Genomic DNA, 7,463 nt, shown 5'->3' with positions numbered 1-7,463 from the left:
TATATCAAACACTAAAAGAAAAATTAATATCAATTTTTTTCAAATGATTTCAAAAATTGGAGGGAATTCCTTTAATTATAGAGGAAACATACCTCCACGTAATGAAAGCCATATATGACAAACTCACAAGTAACATCATACTGAATAGTGAAAACATGAAAGCTTTTCCCAAAGATCTGGAACAAGACAAGGATGCCTACTTTCACCACTTTTATTCAATTGAGTACTGGAATTCCTAGCTAGAGCAATAAGGCAAAACAAAGAAATAAAGACATGCAAATTAGAAAGGAGACAGTAAATTTTTCCTGTTTGAAGTGACATAATCTTATATATTAAAAAAAAACCCAAAGACTCCACTAAAAACAGAACTAATAAACAAATACAGTACATTTTCAGGATACAAAATTAACATACAAAAAAAGCAGCACTTATATATCACCATAGCAAGCTATCTAAAGAAAGATATTAAGATACCATTTACAATAGCTGCAAGATAAAGAAAATGCATACCTAGGAATAAATTTAACCAAGAAGGTGAAAGAACTTTACAATAGAAACTATAAAACATTGATTTTAAAAATTGAAGGGGTCAAAAATATATGAAAAGATACCCCATTTGTATGGCTTGGAAGAAATAGTATTATTAAAATGTCCATTTGCCCAAGGCAATCTACAGAGTCAGTGAAATCTCTATCAAAATATCAATAGCATTCTTCACAAAAATAGAAAACAATTCTAAATTTGTATGGAACCACAAAGTACCCTGAATAGCCAAAGCAATCTTGAGTAAAAGGAACAAAGCCAGAGGTATTACACTACCTGATCTAAAAATATACTGTAAAGCTATGGTAACCAAAACAGTATGGTATTAGCATTCAAATAGACATACAGACCAGTGAAATAGAACAGAGAACAGAGAGGCAAATCTGCACACTTTCAGCCAACTGATTTTTGACAAAGTCACAAAGAACACACAGTGGAGGAAGAAAAATCTCTTCACTAAATGGTGAGAAAATTAGATATACACATGCAGAAGAATGAAATTAGACCATTCTCTCTCATCATATACATAAGTCAACTCAAAATGGATAAGGTTCTTAAATGTAAGATCCTACACCATAAAAACTGCTACACGAAAATGTGGGAGAATACCATCATGGTTTTTGCAACATGCCATTGCTTTATTAACTAAGCTTACATAATATTCTAAATATGTTCTTATCATTTAAATTATGTTCATAGCATCTTCACCAGAAGTAGATTCCATAACAAAAACCTACTTTCTTTGCTCATTCACAAGAAACGACTCTTCATTGGTTGACATTTTATCAGCAGATTGCAGCAATTCAGTCACATCATCATGCTCCACTTTTAATTCAAGTTCTCTTGCTTTTTCTACCACGTCTGCGGTTACTTTCTCCATTGATGTCTTGAACTCCTTAAAGCCATCCAAGATGATTGAAATCAACTTCTTCCAAGCTCCTGTTAATGTTGATATTTTGAGCTTCTCCCATGAATCACAAATGTTCTTTTTGGCATCTAAAATGGTGAATTATTTCCAGAAATTTTTCATTTTACTTTGTCCACATGCTTCATTGCAATCCCTATCTATGTAGCTACAGCCTTATGAAATGTATTTCTTAAATAATAAAACTTGTAAGTCAAAATGACTCTTTGCTCTATGGGCTGCAAAATATATGATAGGCTAGCAAGCATGAAAATGTTTATCTCCTTATACATCTCCATCAGGATTCTTGGGTGATGAGATGCATTGTCAGTGACAGTAATATTTTGAAAAAATCTTTTTTCTGAGCAGTAGGTCTCAACAGTGAGCTTAAAATATTCAGTAAACCATTTTATAAACATATGTACTGTGATCCATGCTTCATTGTTCCATTTACAGAACACAGGCAAAGAAGATTCAGTATAATTCTTAAGGCACTAGTAGTTTTGGAATGGTTAATGCACATTGGCTTCAACCTAAAGTCACCAACTACATTACCTCCTAACAAGAGTCAGCCTGTCCTTTGAAACTTTGAAGCCAGGCATTGACTTCTACTTTCTAGCTAAGAAAGTCCTAGATGGAATATTTTTCAATATAAGGCTATTTTGTCTTTAATGAAAATCTGTTATTTAGGGTAGCCAACTTCATGAATTATCTTAGTAGCTAGGTCTTCTGGGTAACTCGCTGCAGGTTCTACATTAACTCTTTCTGCTTCACCTTGCACTTTTATGTTATGGAGATGACTTCTTCTCTTAAACTTAATGAAACAATTCCTGCTAGCTTCAGACTTTTCTTCTGCAGCTTCCTTACCTTTCTCAGCTGTCATAGAATTAAAGAGAGTTAGGGACTTGCCCTGGATTAGGTTTTGACTTAAGGGAATATTGTGGCTGGTTTAATCTAAGTAGACCACTAAAACTTTCTTCAGGCCGGGCACGGTGGCTCATGCTTGTAATCCCAGCACTTTGGGAGGCCGAGGCGGGCGGATCACGAGGTCAGGAGATCGAGACCACGGTGCAACCCCGTCTCTACTAAAAATACAAAAAATTAGCTGGGCGTGGTGGCGGGCGCCTGTAGTCCCAGCTACTCGGAGAGGCTGAGGCAGGAGAATGGCGTGAACCCGGGAGGCGGAGATTGCAGTGAGCTGAGATTGCGCCACTGCACTCCAGCCTGGGCAACAGAGCGAGACTGTCTCAAAAAAAAAAAAACTTTCTTCATATCAGCAATAATATTGTTCCACTTCCTTATCATTTGTGTGTTCCCTGAAGTAGCAATTTTAACTTCCTTCAAGAACATTTCCTTTGCATTTACAACTTGGTGGTTTGATGCAAGAGACTAGCTTTTGGCTTATTTCAGCTTTTGACACGTCCCTTTACTAAGCTTAATCATTTCTAGCTTTTTATTTAAAGTCAGAGACATGCAACTTTGTTTTTCATTTGAATACTTACAGGCCATTGTAGGGTTATTAATTGGCCTAATTTCAATATTCTTGTGTCTCAAAGAATAGGGAGACCTGAATAGAAGAGAGATAAAAGAACAACTGGTCATTGGAGTGGTCAGAACACACACAACTTTTATCCGTTAAGTTTGTCATCTTATATGGGTGTGGTTCATGGTGTCCTAAAAACAATTACAATGGTAATATCAAAGATCACTGGATACATGTCTGTAATAATGTCATAATAATGACTTAATAATAGTTAATAATGACAAAATCATGTCATAATGTCATAACAGATATAATATTATAACAGATATTATGATAATTTAAAGATTTGAAATATTGTGAGAATTACCAAAGTGTGACATAATGGCATGAAGTGAGCACATACTTTCGAAAAATGGCATGGATAGACTTGCTTGACACAAGATTGTCATCAACCTTAAATTTTTGAAAAATGCAATATCCATGGGGCACAATAAAGTGAAGCACAATAAAACAAGGCTTGCCTGTATGCTGTTGGTGGGAATGTAAATTACTACAGCTGTTATGGAAAACAAAATGGAGGTTTCTAGAAAATTAAAAATAGAACTACCATATAATCCAGTAATCCCACTTATCCAAAAGAAATGAAATCAGTATGGCTAAGAGATATCTGAACTGTCATGTTTATTGAAGCACTATTCACAATAGCCAAGATATGGAATCAACCTAAGTGTCCATCAACAGATGAGTGGACAAAGAAAATGTGGTATATATACACAATGGAACCCTATTTGGTCATATAATAAAGATGAAATCCTGTCACTTGCAGCATTGGCAACATGGATAAATCTGGAGGACATAATATTAAAAAAAAATCCAGGCACAAAAAGATAAATGTCACATGATTTCACTCATTTTCAGAATTTAAGAAAACTTATTTCATGGATGTACAGAATAGAATAGTGGTTACAAGAGGCTGAGGAGGGTAAAGGGAAGGGGGATAGGGGAAGAGATGGGTCAAAATGTACAGTTACCAGTAGGAGGTATAATAAGATAGAATGACTATAGCTAAAAAATATTACATAGTATACATCAATATAAGTAGAAGAGAAGGTTCTGAACATTCTCATTACAAAAAAATGATAAATGTTTGAGGTGATGGATAAACTAAATGCCTTGATTCAATCATTACACAATGTGTACAGGTATAAAAACATCACACTATACCCTATAAAAATCTATAAATATTATGTCAATTAAAAATAAAATTAAAAAATCTAAGTGTTAGATATTTATTCACTTACTTGAAGTTCTGCCACTAGTAGAAAATAAAGGGAGGAAAATATTTTCACAGTCGATACTGTGATTATAAGCAGATTATAAGAAATCTGAAGATAAGATACACATCAGAATGATTTTTGTGTACCCCATTATATCTAGCAGGGCCTATGCATGTAAGAAGCACTAACATATATTTTTAAGAACACATTATTTTATATAGCATGTCTATATATGCAATGTTCATTGGAGATTATATTAATAACATATTCAATTGTATTTTATTACTATATATCATCATATAACATTACAACACAATTTGCTTGATTGACCATTTCTCTACTGCTGGGAATGTCTGCTGTTTTTCCATGTGATATCCCATTTAGATTATAATGGTGTCAGTTCAGAGACAGGAAGGCAGAGTATTTAAGAGTCAAATGTATCTGTGTGAATCCTGTTGACTTTGAGAGAGTCACATACCCACCCTGGCCTTAACATTTTCATTAATAAGAGAGATTATGATATGACTAGCCTTGTAGGACTCTTGTAAGTATTAAGCAAGAATTCATGATTAAAACAATTATTACTGAGCATCCAATATACACAAGGACAGACTGTGCTGGAGGTAAACAGGAAACAAAACAAAGTCCCTGATCCTAGAAAGGCTACATTCTGGAGGGAAACGCATTATGTAAGTATAATATAAATATTAATATAATATCTAGTAGAGTAAATCTGCCTGAGCAAACCTCTGTGGTTGCTATTTTCAGATCACCTCATACATTACTTATTCTTCAGATTTTAGTTCAAATGTCACTGCTCCAAGGAAAATTATTTTTAAACCTCAAATTAGTTAAATTCCTTTAGAGCTATTTCTTTCAGAAAAAGGGTTTTCCTATTGTAGCTTTACATGTATTTCTGTGCTTATTTATTTCATTCATTTCTTTTTCTGCTCTAGACAGTATGCAATATAAGGACAGAAACCATGAGTATTCTTGCCCACATTTTATCTCTATGGTGTAACTCTAAGGTACCTAGCAAAGGATAGACATTTTAACAAGAATTCATTGAGTAAATAAACTTGATGGATGATAGGAATTAATAAGGTCAGCTTTTATTAAAGGAACAAACTTTCCAGTTTCTTCTCCTAGAAATATTCTACTTGAAGACACTGTAAAATCCAATTATGTGGATCTTCACAAATCTCAATGTAACCCAGCAACCACACAATATCAAAGAGTGGTGGGCCAGTAGAGTCAAGATTATTTTTAATCTGCACCTAAAAGAACTTGAACACATTTAGAGAGGGTTTCATTATCCTTTGTTTTATTCCATTTGAAACTAAATAAATTAAAAATTAGGAATCTACAGAGATTAGCTCCTTGTTGTCCTAAGAAAGAATAGACATAGTAATGATTTACGGTTTATGAGACTGTGTTTTGCTGAATTTCGTTTAATGTCTGGAGATGCTTATCATAGGACTGGTCACTCATATTAGTGAAAAATGAATTCCTGACTACAGTCATCTGCACACTTGAATTTGGATAGCAAATGGCATATATCAATTGCAGGGGAAAGAACAGTGATAGAGTAGGGAAGAGAGAGGACTTTGTAATTAATATTATGTTAGGAATGAATGAGTTTGGCTTAGAATTCTCATAAATGGGTTTTCTGGATTGGATTTGGCATTTGGGTTAAGAGGAATGTTATCATGGCTTATGTTCATCAATATGTATATGTAACTTCATGTCTGAGGGTTTCTATGTGTGTGGAGTATAGAGATATGTACACACACGTACACACACATACATATATACACACATGCATGCACACATGTACACACACACACACATACACATGTACACACATGTACATATCTCTAAACTACACACACATAGAAAGGTGTGCTATCCCTATGTACATCAATATTGTGCATATATGTGTATATGTGTGTAAATATAGTAAACTTATACATGCATATATTATTGTGTGCAGTTAATTATGACTATTATTTTGATGACTGTTATTTTAATGACTATTATGTGCAGTTGAGTATGACTATTATTTTGATTTTTCTTCATGAGTTTCATTTAAAGAGAAAGAAATTAGGAGAGCTTTGTTGGGAAGAGGATAGACTTCTATCCATTTCCAATTCCTACTAAGGCAGTTTTTTGCCATTTACAATATTTTAACTTATTTTTAATAACAACCAAAAAATTAAAAAGCACATTTAAAAATCGATAGTTTAGCTTCTGCTGTTTGTGGACCTTCAAGAAAATCAATTTCATGATTTGAGAGAAATCTGCTGCCATTTAAATATCTTCACAAGCCTTCTTCCTAGGCCAGGCACACATTTGCTGAATAAAAAGCACTTAAGCTATGTTTCTTTATATTATTGATTAGGATATATATTTTTAATTTAAAGCAAATAAGCATGCTTCTATTGTGACTATGGAAAATAAAACACAATAGCATAGTCACTGTGACGCAGAATATTAAACAGCAGAAACTGAGGGATTCAGACCACTCCATGCCCACTGATCCTGCTCAGCAGAATGCAAATTAGAATGCTTCCTAATCTAAGGCATTGCTCTTAATTTTACATCTAGATGTGTGTGCCTTTGCAGCTCCAGATGCATTTGCAAAATTAAAAGCATAATTTATCTCCAAGAAGCAATATTCCATCAGCCTAGTGACTTAGTCTTGATGAAATACTGGCTCTGAACAATGTTTTTTCACTGTTGGATCTGGTCTCAGGAACAGCAGTGGGGCAATAATATTCAGTATCCAGGATTGGTTATGGGCAGGTCAGGCAGCTCCACTCCCTTCCTCAACCAAATATAGGTAATGGAATCAGACTCATCCTTTCCCCCATCCTTCAGCACACATCATCAACAAAGCGATTCAAACTGTATGAACTACTAAGAAAAACACCCTGTCCCTGGAAGACTCCAGGGGAAGATGTTTTTCCTTGGACCAAGGAGTCAGGCAGTGCCCTTTTAACCTGTTAGCACCAAAATGAAAAATGTAAATTCATGAATAAATTTTAGTTGAAATAACACCTAAAAGTAGCTATAGAGAGGGACCGTAAGGTACAGCGCTGAGGTGATAGAAGGGAATATCATGCCCCAGGAAGGGCTATGTCCATATCTGAATTAGAGGGCACAAATGCAACAACAGAGCTGGTCGTAGCAGATGTAGCTCAGTCAGCTTACCACAGACAATTCTGAGTAGATAATATTTTGCTTAGGCTAGGCC

Source organism: Hylobates moloch, unplaced genomic scaffold (genome assembly GCF_009828535.3).
Source record: "Hylobates moloch isolate HMO894 unplaced genomic scaffold, HMol_V3 SCAFFOLD_10, whole genome shotgun sequence".
In the NCBI taxonomy this organism is placed as follows: Eukaryota; Metazoa; Chordata; class Mammalia; order Primates; family Hylobatidae; genus Hylobates; species Hylobates moloch.
Note: the sequence above shows the minus strand (reverse complement) of the source record.